The sequence below is a fragment of the Lissotriton vulgaris genome, chromosome 12 (assembly GCF_964263255.1).
Source record: "Lissotriton vulgaris chromosome 12, aLisVul1.2, whole genome shotgun sequence".
NCBI classification, from domain to species: domain Eukaryota; kingdom Metazoa; phylum Chordata; class Amphibia; order Caudata; family Salamandridae; genus Lissotriton; species Lissotriton vulgaris.
The window spans coordinates 9,474,321-9,489,216 of record NC_141700.1 but is presented as its reverse complement, the minus strand read 5'-3'; positions in this window follow the sequence as shown (position 1 = coordinate 9,489,216).

The following is a 14,896-nucleotide window of genomic DNA, read 5'->3' as shown; positions in this document are numbered from 1 at the left end:
TAGGAGTCTCCGGCTGATGAAGGCCACCGGTTGATCAAGGCCTTCGGTGTTCACCTGGGACAGGACCGCCCCAATGCCCTGGTCGGAGGCGTCCGTCTGGACGACGAACTCCCGGCTGTAGTCTGGGGCCTGGAGCACAGGAGCGGAACACATGGCGGCCTTTAGCTGTTCGAAGGCCGCCTGACACTCTGGGGTCCAGTTCACCTTCTTGGGCTGATTTTTTGACGTGAGTTCGGTGAGAGGCCCCACGATGGTACCATAGTCTTTCACGAACCTTCGGTAGTAGCCCGTGAGGCCCAGGAAGGCTCGCACCTCAGTTTGAGTGATAGGGGGTTGCCAGTTCTGGATGGCGGCAATTTTCAGTTGTAGCGGGGCCACTAGACCGCTTCCCACCTGGTGTCCGAGGTAGGTCACGGACCCTTGTCCAATTTGACATTTGCTGGCCTTGATCGTGAGGCCAGCTCGCTGAAGGGCTTGCAACACTGCTTGGAGGTGGTGGAGGTGCTCGGTCCAGTGGTGGCTGTACACAGCGATGTCGTCCAGGTAGGCGGCGCTGAACTCTTCGAGCCCCGCCAGGACCTGATTGACGAGCCGTTGGAAAGTCGCTGGGGCATTTTTCATGCCGAAGGGCATGACCGTGAAATGATAGTGGCCATCGGGGGTGGAGAAGGCAGAACGTTCTTGTGCTCGGGGTGTGAGGCCGATCTGCCAATAGCCTGCCGTTAGATCGAAGATGCTGAGGTAGCGGGCAGCGCCCATTCGGTCGACCAGTTCATCTGCCCGGGGGATGGGGTGTGCGTCCGTTCTGGTGACTTCATTCAGGCCCCGGTAGTCGACACAGAACCGGAGTTCGGGTGTGGTTCCGGGGGCGGCTGCTTTGGGGACCAGTACGACCGGGCTGGCCCATGGACTGTCGGAGGGCTCGATGACCCCGAGCGTGAGCATCTTAGTTACTTCCGCCTGGATGCAGGCCCGTACCCGATCAGGTACGCGGTAGGCCCGGTGGCGGATAGGAGGGCTGTCTCCGGTGTCCACATCGTGCACACACCAGGAAGTGACACCTGGGGTGAGGGAGAACAGGCTGGCAAATCGTGATAGGAGGGCTTGGCACTCTTGGTGTTGTTCCTGGGTGAGGGTCTCCGAGAGTCGGACCCCATCCACGGAGCCGTCTTGCTCCTGGGTCCGCAAGAGGTCAGGGAGAGGCTCGGAGTCGTCTTCAACCCCGTTGTCTGTGGCCATCAAGAGGCTGAGTTCTGTTCGTGCAAAGTGGGGTTTCAGTCTGTTGGTGTGGAGGACTCGGAGCGGATTCCGGGCGGACTCCATATCGATCAGATAGGTGGCAGGACCCTTGCGCTCGATTACCTTGAAGGGTCCCGTCCATTTGTCTTGGAGAGCGCACGGTTCTGTGGGGGACATTACCCAGACCTGTTGCCCCGGCTCGAATTCAATAGATGAGGCGTTCTGGTCATACCATTTCTTCATGTCCTCTTGACTGGCCTCTAGGTTGGCTTTTGCTAGGTCTCTGAACCGCTGGGACTGGTTGCGGAGGGTGAGGAGGTACCGGAAGACATCCGGAGGACTCTTGGCTGGAGGCATCTCCCAGCCTTCTTTGATCAGGCTGAGTGGCCCCCGTACTGGGTGCCCATAGAGCAGCTCGAATGGGCTGAAGCCTAGGGACTTCTGTGGGACCTCCCGGTAGGCGAAGAGGAGGCACGGCAGCAGCACGTCCCACTGGCGACGGAGGGGTTCTTCCAATCCCCCGATCATCCCTTTTAGTGTGCGATTGAACCGCTCAACAAGTCCGTTTCCTTGGGGGTGATAGGGGGTCGTGAAGCGGTAGGTGACCCCACACTGTTGCCAGAGGGACTTCATATATTTGGAAATAAAGTTCGTGCCTCTGTCACTGACGACTTCTCGGGGGAACCCCACACGGGAGAAGATCCCCATCAGGGCCCTGCCGACCACTGGGGCTGTGACGGTCCGGAGAGGAATAGCCTCAGGGTAGCGGGTGGCGTGGTCCACTAGTACTAGGATGAAGCGATGGCCTTGTCTTGTACGTGGGTCTAGGGGTCCCACAATGTCTATTCCGACCCTCTCAAATGGGGTCGTGACCACGGGAAAGGGTTGCAGGGGGGCCTTTAATTTGCGGCCGCTCTTCCCACTGGCTTGGCACGTGGGGCAAGATCGGCAATGCTGGTGCACATCGTTTCTCATTTTTGGCCAGAAGAAGTGGGTCACTAGGCGGCTGTAGGTTTTATCTTGTCCCAGGTGCCCTGCCAGGGGGACATCGTGGGCCAGATTTAGCAGGAAGTCTCTAAAGCGGAGTGGCACCACTAGTACTCGGTTGGCCCCCAGCTCGGCGATTCGTTGCTCGCTGTACAATAGGTCATTGTCCCAGTAGACCCAATGAGTTCCGGAGGTATCCCCTGCGCTTTGGGCGAGCGCTTGTTGTCGGAGTCCCTCAAGGGAGGGACAGGTCTTCTGCTCCTGACGAAATTGTTCTTGTGTGGGCCCCCCTTCTTGAGCCCACTGGTCGAGATTAGCAAGGTCGGAAGGTTGAGCAGGTTCGAGGGGGATGCCCTGGTCGGGGGTCTCGGCGGGGGCGACCGGAGGCGGAGGCGCCGGCCATTCTGGTTCTTCCGGGTGATGGTTGGCACGGGCGGCCATGGACCGGGTGGTGACGCACGCCCAGTCTGGGACGCCCAACATCCCCAAGTGTTCTTTTCGCTCCACGGCTGCCCACGGGGAGCTTTCCAGGTCATTTCCGAGGAGGCAGTCCACGGGGGCGTCGTCTCGGACCGTTACTTTCAACATGCCGGAGACCCCTCCCCACTCAAAGGGGACGCAGGCCATCCGACACAGACTCTCCGAGTTGTCGGCTGATCGCACAGGGCAGAGAATGTTCGGTAGATATTGTTCTGGGGTCACCAGATGACAGCGGACGGCTGTCACACTGGCCCCGGTGTCTCGAAGGGCTTCGGCCCGTTGTCCATTGATGCTCACCCACTGGCTGTACTTCTGGGTGTTAGCGGGTAGGGGGACCCGCGGGACCATGTCTCTTCCCCCTAAGCACGCGAGAGTCATGGCGGCTGGCTCCCACCCTTGATACTCTTGCTCGTCTGTTTCTTGTTCCTCGGAGATCTGTTCTTCCCCTAGTGCCGCGGCGGCCACCTGGCGGGGTCTTGGACTCTGATACTGCGGGCAGCTTGGGTCGTTTGCATAGTGGCCGACTCGTTGGCATCGGTGACATGTAACATTGGCTCTGTATCCCGGTCGCGCCGGGGTGCTGCCCCGGTTGGCCGGGGGGGTGGTGCTGGTAGTGGGGGCGGCCGGAGTGTTGTCTCTTCCTCGTCCTTGGCCCCCTCCTCCTCCTCTGGGTCGGTGGTGACCATTGTTGTTCCTGTTCTGCTCGTAGGACCCATTCCGGCCCACTCGGGTGATCTCCCACCGGTCAGCTTCAGCTGCGAGCTGCCGGGGGTCGGTTAACTTGCTGTCGAGGAGGTGTTGGCGTAGTTCAATGAAGCAATTGTTGGACAGATGCTCCCATACCATCAGATTGAACAACTGCTCGTAGGTCGTGACGTTGTTCCCTCTGATCCAGCCTTCGAAGGCTCGGCTGAAGTACGTTACATAGTCCACCCAAGTTGTACCTGGAATGCGTGTGCAGTCTCGGAACCTCTGACGGTACATCTCGGGCGTGAGGCCATAGCGAGTGAGGAGGGCCGCTTTCATATGGTCGTAGGAGGTCATCTGGTGGTCTGGGAGCTGTAACAGAGTATCGCGGCCCTCATTGAGGAATTTGCCCCATAGGCCGGCTCCCCAGTCGGCTCTATCGATCCGGTGCGCAGTCATCGCGATTTCATATGCCTTAAACCATTGCTGGATGTCGTCTTCTCGAAAATATTCTCGGACCACATCCTTGGGGATGTGCACTTTTTTGTCCGTGGTCCCTGGGGTGGGCGGTCTGTCGGGCACCCCTAACTCTTTATTCTGTTTGCGCAGGTTGATCTCGGCTAGGTTCCGCTCATGCTCGTACGTTAGTCTTTTTTCCTCGAGCTCCCTTTGCCTCTGTTTCTCTTCTCTTTCTTCTCGGAGGCGAAGGTGCTCTAAGTTTATTTTTTGCTCGGCCAATTTGAGTTCTATGTCCATCTTGAGTCGGGCCATTTCGAGTTCGTGTAGTCGGGCTTTTTCTCTGTCTTGGATCTCGTCTTGCGAGAGACCCGTTCTTTGCTCTTCAGGGGCCGTGTTGGTCTTTTTCGCGGTGCTTTGCTCAGGGGCTTCGACATCCCCGGTCTCTGCCCAAGATTCTAGGGCATGCTTAAAATCGTCCTTGGTACTTAGTCCGGTGGTAGCGATACCTAGTTCGATGCAGAACTGCTTTAGTTCACGATGGCTGTATTCCTCTAGTTTTTCCATTTGGAACTTCTCAGATGATCCGCTCTCTTTAGTCGACATTGTTGTTCGTTGTGGGGTGAGCTACTCTCTGTACGTTATGCGGTGATTCGGATCGCGCCGCTGGCCACCAATGTTAGACGGACCGGGAGGGTCGGCCGAGATTACGGGGAGAGGCCTCCGGGGAGAGCCGTCTCCAACGACTGTACAGATAAGTAACTTCCCCCCCACAGACGGACACCACACAAGGTTGAAGGTTAACGAGACTTTATATGCACTTCTTAGGTTACGTTGATATAATACAAGGAGGTCTGGACTCAGGGGTCCCCTCGGTTCTGATCTCTGGTTGAGGAAAAAGGGGTAGCGGGACAGTCTTAGTTACCAATGAGTTCAATAGCTCTCAATCCTCGAGCTCGGCGTGGTTGCTGATCGGGCCGTGGAGGAGCCAAGCAGGTCCCGAGATGGATGAAGGATGGTCGACGGGCCGTGGAGAAGCCAAGCAGGTCCCGATGCAGGTGACGGTTACAACGGTCCGCGGCCTCGCCAGCAGATCCGGACGACGGTGAAGGATGAAGGTTACGGCGGCTGTGGCAGCGCCAACAGGCAGATGATGGTGCACAGGACAGAGCTACGGCAGCGCCAGTAGTCCGTCCAGGATGAGTTCTTCTTTCGTCTCTCGACTCCAAGATACAACTGCCTTCCTGTTCTGGAGCTGCCCCAGTTATAGGGCTGGCGTGCTTTGATGTCCGGACCCTCGCACTTGGAGGTCGGGAGGTCCGGGATGAGGGAGTCCAGACACCCAGCAGGGGGGTGGAGCCAGCGCCCGGGGAGGCGATGGGCGAGCGGCACTGGCCGGGGGAGAACCATCGACACCTCTTTCTCCCATTGACTGGCCAAGTAGCTCGCTCACCTCCTGGGTGGAGGGTGGTGCCGGAATGTCTGAGGCCGGGCTAGGCCCAGGGTTGAGGTCGATCGGGGGCCAGGCGGCCTCGTGGCGAAGTGTCCAAGATGGCGGCCCTGGCTGGGCGCATGGGTCGGCCGTGGATCGGACCCACGAGGTTATCATGCTCGAGGGCAGGTGTCCCTGAGGGGACGTAGGACGTGCAATGGTGGTGTGTGGTGCTTGTGTGACTGGCTCGGGCTTGGTCGAGCCGGGGGAGAGCGGCCCGTCATGTGGCCTGTCCAACAAAGACCAATGAATTTAAACCAGCACTCTTGATTAGGGGTGAATGTTTGATACATTCAGCATTCGGTCTATCATTTGTTGCCTCAGCAACTTCCTGGGAAAGGCACTCCGACTTGAAGGTTCCAACAAACCACATTTGAAACTCGTCATTTGGAGTTCAGAGAAAATCCCCCAAATGTGTCTGGGTCACCATTGTTTCCCTGCAGAAGTCACATTAAATGTACATTTCGCTCCTTACCCGGGTCAGCTGTCTAAGGCCTCCTCTGACAGGATGGTTCCAGAACATGAAGGATGAAGGGCTGAGAGCCTCGGCATCCATTGGGTCGCTTGGACTCACCTCTGCACCCTTTGATGTTGCATGGGCGGCTGTAAAGATAGTTTAGATGCGTCCGCATTCACTAGTCCATGGAAGTTGACGGATCGCCTCCTTCTAGTGTTTCTGGTGCACCAAAGAAGAACATTTTGTGTCTCCGGTGACTGTTTTCTTATTCTTCCACGTTAGCAGTTAGCACTTCCTTCACTCTACATTAAATCTCTTTGCTTGAAAATGCTTTATTGAATAAAGAGCAAAATAACATGAACAGCAGTTGATAGAAGCATGTGAAAGCACCTATTAAATACATAGAAGTAATCTAATGTTAGTGTGTTATTAAAATGACCGAAACAAAGAATTTATGTTTTGGGTGGGGGGGAAAGAAGGTGAGGAAGCAAAGAGAAAGGTGTGATATCTTTACTAAGGCAGATGCAAGTAAATATAAACTAGATAGTCACACTACATAGTCCGAAATATAACAAGTAGTTGAGTACTACTGTTTAGGAGTCAAGGAGGTTCAAATGAATAGCGTAACTGAAAAGGTAACAGATTTTCTAGATAAGGACGTAGACGGCTGACATAGCTGATCGATCCCGTGTGACCATCCATCAGGTGTGTGGAAGTAGTGTGTGCTCTGTCGAGTCTATGATTGTGACATATCAAATTCCACCAACTGATAAACGAGATGTAAGGAGAGTCCGATACGTCAACAAGTTTTCCGACCGTTGATTGAGAACCATATACAGGAAAAACCTCCCATGTACAGCATGTTAAATGCTATGGTTCTAGAACAAATATCTGATATCTTGTGCCAGACATGTACGTACGAAGGTGCGTTAAACCCGATGCCGATAGTACAAATATCAGATGTCTTGTCCCAGACATGTAACCAGAATGCATGTGCATTTCGTCAGTCGAAGAACAGATGTTTAATGTCGCTGGCCATTTGAGATGATACCAAAGGGGATGATGGACAGAGCGTTTGAGCAAATCAAACACTCACACCCAGTCAAATGATCTGGGTTTAATCCACCATCATTCTTTAGCTCACTCCACCACCCCAGTTCAGACATGGCCATAGGCAAATCGGTCTGACCCTGTGCCTCATGGGAACACTCCAGCCCGAACTGCCAAGCCATGTCTTCCCTGGACCGGAATCAAGCATCCAAGGACGGTTTCGTGTTCATAACCCTCATCAGCCAGGCCATCTTGTATCCAGTGGCAGAGTGAGCAAGAGACCCACGTCTGGGCATACCCTGCCAAATCCGGGTGAACAAAGCGATACCAAAGGGGATGATGGACGGAGTCGCTCCTTAGTGACAGTTGCCAAGCTGAGTATCAGTGGCTTATTGGCACAATTGTAGTACCTTTTGTGAATTGTCAGGTGAGCTCGGAGTGTGAGGTGCAGATGGGACCTGCTGGCGACCTGGGCCCCTCCAGCGCCGGGTGTTCATATTAATAATAATAATAATAATAGGGGGTCTTGTAAAGCGCATGGTGACGCACAACGGCGTATCCCCGCGCTCCGATACGAGCATGGTAAGAGGCGGTACTGAGGGGAGGCCGTTATTTCACATATAGGAGTGTTTTTAGCTTTGCTCTAAATATCGACTCTGTAGGTTCCAAACGCAGCGCAACCGGAAGTTTATTCCAGCTGGATGAGGCAAGATACCTGAAGGACCTGCCGCCCATCCTAGCTCTGGTCACTTTGGGAATGGTAAGGCGCCCTGATCCAGAGGATCTGAGTGCGCGTGTCGGCTCGTAATGAGTCAGGAGACCCTGAAGTGGAAAGGGTGCCCTGCCGTTAATAATCCGATGACAGGTGCAGAGGGCCTTGAATTCCACCCTGCTTCTGACCGGGAGCCAGTGTAAGGCCTGGAGAGCGGCTTTGGAGGCTGATCTTCTCGGCAGTTTGAGCACCAGCCGGGCAGCGGCATTTTGCAAAACCTGTAGACGGCTCAGGTTTTTCTCAAGGGTACCCAAATAGAGCAGGTTGCCGTAGTCCATTTTGGACGTGACTAAAGCGTGCACTAGTGTCCTGCGGGCTTCGGTGGGAAGGAGCTCCAATACCTTCCTGATGGTCTTAAGGATCCCGAAACAGGTGCCAACCACCCTGTTTACCTGGGGACCAAAGGTCAGATCGCAATCGAACCAAATACCTAAATTCCTCGTCTCCCGGCAGGGAGTAGGAGCTGGTCCCAAGCAAGGCGGCCACCACGCTGACGTCCACGCCGCCCGATCACCCCCTACCACCAGCACCTCAGTCTTGTCGCCGTTGAGTTTAAGGCAGTTGGCAGACATCCAGGCAGCAAGTTCTTGCATGCATGCTCTGAAGATGTCTGCCGCAAGACCGGGTGCGCGCGATAGGGAGATGACTAGCTGCGTGTCGTCAGCGTAGGACACCATGCGCAGGCCGTGTCTCTCAACTATGGAGGCGACCGGGGCAACATAAAGGTTAAAAAGCGTCGGGCTTAGGGACGAGCCCTGAGGTACCCCTTGGTCCAGTGCCACTCTCCTGGAGTAGCAGTCGCCCTGCCTGACTTGAAAACCTCGGCCCGACAGAAACGACTGAATCCATTTTAGCGCTGCGTTGCCTACCCCTGCTATGTTCAGACACTGTAGCAAGATGGAATGTGCTACAGTGTCGAATGCAGCGCTGAGATCCAGCAGGATCAGAGCCATGGTATGGCCCTCGTCGGCCCCCTGTCGGATGGCGTCAGATGCCATGAGGAGTGCCGACTCAGTCGAATGTCGAGGTCTGAATCCAAATTGGGTGGGGTGGAGGAGATTTGTCTCTTCCACAAACTGCATTAGCTGCAAATTTGCCACCTTCTCCGCCACTTTCGAAAAGTAGGGAAGGAGGGATATGGGTCGTAGATTTTCCAGCTTTTCGAAGCTGATGTTGGGCTTTTTACGGAGGGGAAGCACAACTGCCTGTTTCCACTCACGAGGCAGGGTGCTGGACCTGAAGGAGATATCCAACAGGTGCCTGATATATGGTTCTAGTGTCGTCAGGCTGTCGGCCAGCCGTTTAGGAGACGCTGGGTCCCGTGGGGAGCCTGACTTCACTGACCTGCATATTTTAATCAGGTCTTCTGCTGACGGGGTAGAAAAATTGAGCAGCAAGTTTTGTCCGTTCACCTCCCTATCAGGAGCTACGAACTCTCCTCCGACCATTGGTTGGGCGGGAAAGGCGGAGTAAATTTTGGACACTTTGTCGGCGAAATACTCGGCAATGCGATTACAGGTGGCCGCAGAGCAGTCCTCTGGCCCCGCTGATGAATTGGGGATAGCCAGAGACTTGTATACACTGAACAGTTCTTTCGCTGAGTTCTCGGCATCCATTATTCTACTGGTATAGTGGGCGGTCTTAATTCTCCTGATCAAATTGTGGTATACTCTTCTGTTGACGAGATATCTCTCTCTCGCCTGACTATCAAAGGCTTCCCTCCATTGCCTTTCCGCTCGCTTGCACTCCCTCTTGGCACCGCGCAGCTCCTCATTGAACCATGGTGCCTATCTCTGTTTGCGCCCGCCCTCCTTAGAATGACCCAGTGGGGCGGTGCGATCCAATGCAGCCGTGATGCGGTCGTTGAGCAATTTATTTGCCGAATCCGCATCGTCGCCTCCAGGGGGGCCCTCAGCAGTGAGAGCTTCATGGAATTTCGGCAGGGAGAACCTAGCCCATTTGCGTCTAGGATAATTGAGAGGAGTGGAATCGGTCACCTTTTGCTTGGGGAGGTGGATTTCAAAAGGTACCAAAAAATGATCAGTCCACGGGAGAGGCGCTGGGGGCGCCACACTTACTTCCTCCCAGTTTGCGAATACTGGATCGAGTAGGTGGCCATGTTGGTGTGTAGGGAGTTGGCTTTTTAACTCTAATTGAAGTGATTGAAGATCCTGCAAGAACTCCCTCGTACCTATGTCGGATAGATCTTCGAGATGCGTGTTAAGATCTCCAAGTAGCAGAAACTTGTCTCTCCGCAGCGCTATCTCCGTGACACATTCTATGAGAGTGCCCTTAAACCTCGCCAGAGGGCCCGGCGGGCGATAAACTAAGTAACCCTTCACAGTGGTACCCCCATTAATTTTTATTGTGAACACCCCCACTTCACCTGCCGCCAGATGGACTGATTCCAGTTGACAGGCCAGGTGATGTTTAAATGCAAGCGCTATGCCTCCTCCTCTGCCCTCAGGTCTATCCAATCTAACCATTCGATAATCTTCCGGCAGTGCTTGAATGATTTCCGGGTCGGAGTGCGCATCCAGCCATGTTTCTGTAAGGAACAGTAGGTCCAATTGTCTATCCATGAGTAAGTCATGGATGTCGAGCTTATGGCAGCGCAGCGATCTCACATTAAGTAGGCCGCATGACAGGGAGGGGTTGTTCCCGATGTCTGAAATAGTAGTGCAGAACTGATATTGGCAGTGCTTGCAGTCTATGTCCACCCCTGTGTGCAAGATGTGAAGTCCAGGTCTGCATTTTGCGGAGGACAGATTTAAGAGCTCGTCCCTACTCCATATGATCCGATCCACAGGACCAGGGGTTGAGGCCCTGGGCCGTGTCCGGACGCGGACGGGCGCAGACGGGCTTGGCTTTGGCGCGGCTTCGGCGCGCGCCCGGCGCGCCCGCTGCGCTCGTCCGCTGCGCTTCCTGGGCCAAGATGTCATTGTGTGGAGTCAGGTGCGGGCGGGGCGGAGCACTAGAATGCTCGCTCAGCTCGTCCCCCTCCGCAAGATGGCGGGACCAGTGAGGTGGGAACGGGGGTTCGCGCCCTGCACTCTCCAATAAAGTTTAAAAACACATGGGCAGTCTTTATACACGCAATCTATATAAAAACAATAGCAGCAGTATTTTTAAAATATTAGCAGCAATCACAATTCATGAACAGTCCCGGCTTTCCGCCTCAGGACAGCACTCTTTCCTCGTTAGCAATCCATATTCAGTCCTGGTTCCATGTCTCAAGCTCGGTGCTCCGCCTTTCACCTGCTGCAGCGCGCAGCTGGGGAGTTGGAGCTCCGGGTTAATCAGATACCTGCCTCCGAGGTCACACTGCTCCTGTACCTACAGCTCACAATAATTAATGAAATCCGGAGCGGCTTCATCTGATAATTGTTAGACGTGACCCCTCTCCTCCGTCCCTGGGAAGGCCTTGTGGGGAAACATGGCACAGAGGCGCAGATTTAACATTTCCATTTTTGTTAAATGCTGTCAATGGAAAAGAAAAACAAGCATTTGCACTGCAATAGGTCTCGCATTTGTTGATGTTGACGAGTGCGAATGAGCAAAAATCTCACCGGGAGCTCCTTGTAACGCGGAGTATGGAAAACTGCACAAACTCTGCGAGCGGAGTCCACCGCCCAGGGTTACTCTTGACCTCTACGGAAGCAGCCTGCGGGATGTCATCCCCAGTGGGGAATTACTTCCCCAAGTCTCGACAGCTCCCCGAAGCTGCTCTCCACACAGCACAGCTCAAAAAGAGCTTCATTCAGAGTACAAGTTATAACCCTTACCTGTTGTAAAATGTAACCTTTTGTGAGTATGAGCTCAACCCGAACTCAGAATGTGAGACTCTCACCCAAAATGAGTGAGACTTGATGTCCATGCCTCCTGAAGTTCGTACAGCTCCTAGAAGCTGCTCTGCGCACAGCAGAGCACTGTTGTGGGAGTCCGGGGATCCTCAGAGGTCAGCCCTTGGCAGTGCCAACACACACTGGACAGCCCATGGGCAGTGAGAGGTCAGCCTCTTGCAGGGCATGTATACGTTGAGTCCTCAGATAGCAACCATGGTCACTGCCCACACACACTGCCTCTTGGTGGCCCTTGTGGCTCTTCGATGCCCACACACTCTGGCTCTGATGGTCCCTGGGGCCCTCAGATGCCCCCACACACTCTGGCTCTGATGGTCCCTGGGGCCCTCAGATGCCCCCACACACTGGCTATTGTCCTCCCTGGGGCCCTCAGATGCCCACACACACTGGCTATTGTCCTCCCTGGGGCCCTCAGATGCCCACACACACTGGCTCTTCTTTCCCCTTGGGCCCTCAGGGGTCTGCCCTGGGCAGTGCCTGTCATGGAGGTAGTTTCGGTTGCCATGGTTATTGTTCACCCCCCAGACTGCCCCTTTCCTTCTCTCCCCTGGAGCCATTACAGAGACAGACTGCAGAGTTTGTGTGGTTAACTGACCATTTCAGTGTGGTTTTCCTCCGTGTCTACCCTTCCGTGTCCCTCCCTCCACTGTCCTCCACCCCCTCCCTGTTCATCCCCCTGTCTCTCTCGTACACTCTCCCCGTCCCTCCCTTTTCATCCCCTGTCTCTCTCGTACACTCTCCCCGTCCCTCCCTTTTCATCCCCCTGTCTCTCTCGTACACTCTTCCCTTCCCTTCCTGTTCGCCCCCCTGTCTCTCTTACTCCCCCCTTCCCTTCCTTTTCATCCCCCTGTCTCTCTCGTACACTCTCTCCTTCGCTCCCTGTTCGCCCCCTGTCTCTCTCGTACACTCTCTCCTTCCCTCCCTTTTCTTCCCCCTGTCTCTCTCGTACACTCTCCCAGTCCCTCCCTTTTCATCCCCTGTCTCTCTCGTACACTCTCCCCGTCCCTCCCTTTTCATCCCCCTGTCTCTCTCGTACACTCTTCCCTTCCCTTCCTGTTCGCCCCCTGTCTCTCTTACTCCCCCCTTCCCTTCCTTTTCATCCCCCTGTCTCTCTCGTACACTCTCTCCTTCGCTCCCTGTTCGCCCCCTGTCTCTCTCGTACACTCTCTCCTTCCCTCCCTTTTCTTCCCCCTGTCTCTCTCGTACACTCTCTCCTTCGCTCCCTGTTCGCCCCCCCTGTCTCTCTCGTACACTCTCTCCTTCGCTCCCTGTTCGCCCCCCTGTCTCTCTCGTACACTCTCCCCTTCCCTCCCTGTTCCGCCCCCCTGTCTCTCTCGTACACTCTCTCCATCCCTCCCTGTTCGCCCCCCTGTCCCTCTCCTACACTCTCTCCTCTGTCTCTCTCGTACACTCTCCCCTTCCCTCCCTTTTCATCCCCCTGTCTCTCTCGTACACTCTCTCCTTCCCTCCCTGTTCGCCCCACTGTCTCTCTCGTACACTCTTCCCTTCCCTCCCTGTTCGCCCCCCTGTCTCTCTCGTACACTCTCTCCATCCCTCCCTGTTTGCCCCCCTGTCTCTCTCGTACACTCTCCCCTTCCCTCCCTTTTCATCCCCCTGTCTCTCTCGTACACTTTCTCCTTCGCTCCCTGTTCGCCCCCCTGTCTCTCTCGTACACTCTCCCCTTCCCTCCCTGTTCGCCCCCCTGTCTCTCTCGTACACTCTCTCCATCCCTCCCTGTTCGCCCCCCTGTCTCTCTCATACACTCTCCCCTTCCCTCCCTGTTCCGCCCCCTGTCTCTCTCGTACACTCTCTCCATCCCTCCCTGTTCGCCACCCTGTCCCTCTCCTACACTCTCTCCTCTGTCTCTCTCGTACACTCTCCCCTTCCCTCCCTTTTCATCCCCCTGTCTCTCTCGTACACTCTCTCCTTCGCTCCCTGTTCGACCCCTGTCTCTCTCGTACACTCTCTCCTTCCCTCCCTTTTATTCCCCCTGTCTCTCTCGTACACTCTCTCCTTCGCTCCCTGTTTGCCCCCCTGTCTCTCTCGTACACTCTTCCCTTCCCTTCCTGTTCGCCCCCCTGTCTCTCTTGTACACTCTCTCCTTCGCTCCCTGTTTGCCCCCCTGTCTCTCTCGTACACTCTTCCCTTCCCTTCCTGTTCGCCCCCCTGTCTCTCTCGTACACTCTCTCCTTCGCTCCCTGTTCGCCCCCCCTGTCTCTCTCGTACACTCTCTCCTTCCCTCCCTTTTCTTCCCCCTGTCTCTCTCGTACACTCTCTCCTTCGCTCCCTGTTCGCCCCCCTGTCTCTCTCGTACACTCTCTCCTTCCCTCTCTTTTCATCCCCCTGTCTCTCTCGTACACTCTCTTCTTCCCTCCCTGTTCGCCCCCTGTCTCTCTCGTACACTCTCCCCGTCCCTCCCTTTTCATCCCCCTGTCTCTCTCGTACACTCTCTCCTTCCCTCCCTGTTCATCCCCTGTCTCTCTCATACACTCTCCTCTTCCCTCTCTGTTCAACCCCCGTCTCTCTCGTGCACTCTCTCCTTCCCTTTTCATCCCCTGTCTCTCTCGTACACTTTCCCCTTCCCTCCCTTTTCTTCCCCCTGTCTCTCTCGTACACTCTCCCCTTCCCTCCCTGTTCGCCCCCCTGTCTCTCTCGTACACTCTCCCCTTCCCTCCCTTTTCATCCCCCTGTCTCTCTCGTACACTTTCTCCTTCGCTCCCTGTTCGCCCCCCTGTCTCTCTCGTACACTCTCCCCTTCCCTCCCTGTTCGCCCCCCTGTCTCTCTCGTACACTCTCTCCATCCCTCCCTGTTCGCCCCCCTGTCTCTCTCATACACTCTCCCCTTCCCTCCCTGTTCCGCCCCCCTGTCTCTCTCGTACACTCTCTCCATCCCTCCCTGTTCGCCACCCTGTCCCTCTCCTACACTCTCTCCTCTGTCTCTCTCGTACACTCTCCCCTTCCCTCCCTTTTCATCCCCCTGTCTCTCTCGTACACTCTCTCCTTCCCTCCCTGTTCGCCCCACTGTCTCTCTAGTACACTCTTCCCTTCCCTCCCTGTCCCCCCCCCCGTCTCTCTCGTACACTCTCTCCATCCCTCCCTGTTTGCCCCCCTGTCTCTCTCGTACACTCTCTCCTTCTCTCCCTGTTCGCCCCCTGTCTCTCTCGTACACTCTCTCCTTCGCTCCCTGTTCGCCCCCCTGTCTCTCTCGTACACTCTCTCCTTCCCTCCCTTTTCTTCCCCCTGTCTCTCTCGTACACTCTCTCCTTCCCTCCCTGTTCGCCCCCCCTGTCTCTCTCGTACACTCTCTCCTTCCCTCCCTTTTCTTCCCCCTGTCTCTCTCGTACACTCTCTCCTTCGCTCCCTGTTCGCCCCCAGTCTCTCTCGTACACTCTCTCCTTCCCTCCCTTTTCTTC